Source organism: Aplysia californica, unplaced genomic scaffold (assembly GCF_000002075.1).
Source record: "Aplysia californica isolate F4 #8 unplaced genomic scaffold, AplCal3.0 scaffold00051, whole genome shotgun sequence".
Taxonomy (NCBI): Eukaryota; Metazoa; Mollusca; class Gastropoda; order Aplysiida; family Aplysiidae; genus Aplysia; species Aplysia californica.
This window is the reverse complement of record NW_004797321.1, coordinates 1,890,850-1,892,415: the sequence shown is the minus strand read 5'-3', so window position 1 is coordinate 1,892,415 and position 1,566 is coordinate 1,890,850.

Genomic DNA, 1,566 nt, shown 5'->3' with positions numbered 1-1,566 from the left:
GAGGGCCTAAGGTCAGGCAGGGGGGGTGGGGGTGGTAGAGGTTGGGGAAGAAGATGAGGAAAAAAACAACTATTATTATTAATATGTATGCATGAGCAATGTCTCACACTAAATAAAGTGTTCTGTACTGAACATGAGCTCAAACGCCAAGGGGCCCGGGAGAGCATTTTTTTAAAAAGAACAGCAATGCAAAAGGCATCAAGGAAAAAAAATAATCAAACTGCCTAAAACAATTGACTTCAATGATACACAAAATGAATAAGAAGTGATAGAATTGCTTTTAATACTTGGAAAAAAAACAACAACGGTGATACAAGCAACACAGCAGCTGTCTGATATTCCAGTGCCAGATCTGCGACAGACTTCGGCGATCATGGTTGTCCATTCATTCCTTTGCTCGGATGCTCTTAAAAAGGCTACATTTCCCTGATAATTTCCCTGATAATTTCCCTGTAACACATTTGTTTAGGTTCCCCAAGTATGTTGCTCTGGGCCTATCCCTGCCTCGTTCGCCTTCAATTTTGCCAGTGAGAGCTAGATGTTCAAGACCCTTATGGCTATTCAGGTGTCCCAAAAACTGCATTTGTCGTTTCCTGATTGTTTTTAGCAGTGAGCGCTCCATGTGGGATTCATCAAGCACTATCTCATTTGATATATGAAGACTGCAGGAGGGGGAAAATCCAGCACAGTCGGTTTTCGATGATTCTGAGAAATCTTGGTTTGAAGTTGGGGCCCAATATCTTTCAAAATGGGAAAACATAAAGTTCACCATTAACTATTTTTACTTTTTTTCCTCCCTATAAAATGTTGTGTTATGTTCATCCCCAGGTTCATGAATCATCCATGGGGTATATATCTCAAATTTCTTTAAAAATAAAGGGACTGCTCTTTTCCTCCTGTAGTCTTCATATGTGAGGCAATGTTGTGAAATCAGGAGCTCGTCAAAATAATGCAGTCGAAGAAACTGGCATTTTTCTGTTCGTTTGGCAATTTTTATTGAATTTAGTTTTTTTGACTAAACACTTTTAAAGTCCATTTTAAAACACATTTCTGTGTGGATTTTACGGGAAAAATGTTGATTTAAGGCACAAAAATGTAAATTTGCATTTTTACAAAGGACCCTCAAATTGGAATTGGGCAAACTTTGGTGGCCATTTTCTCTTTTTTTTTACCTCTGAAGCTAAGGGACCCCCCCACGTCCTTCAGTTGCAAATATCTCGACTTTCATTCATGATATAAGAGTATTTTTTTTCAACGAAAGCAAGACAAATGAAAAAGCTTTAAAAAGGTTCCAATTACTTCACATGTCCAAAAATTGACAAGCACCTGATTCCACCGCGTTGTGACACATATTTCTTGAGTAAGAAATTTTGTATTGTACTCCAGTAAAGTTTTACGTTCAGTTTCATAAACTAAGTGATAAATGTACAGTAGCTGTAGCCAGCCACGAAATGGCAAAAAATAGAAAGATTCTTGGGACATATTGTGTAACACGTACACCACCAGATTCTATACGGTGAAAAGTCAACACAATACTGCTACATCCTCACAAAGTTTGTTGTCATA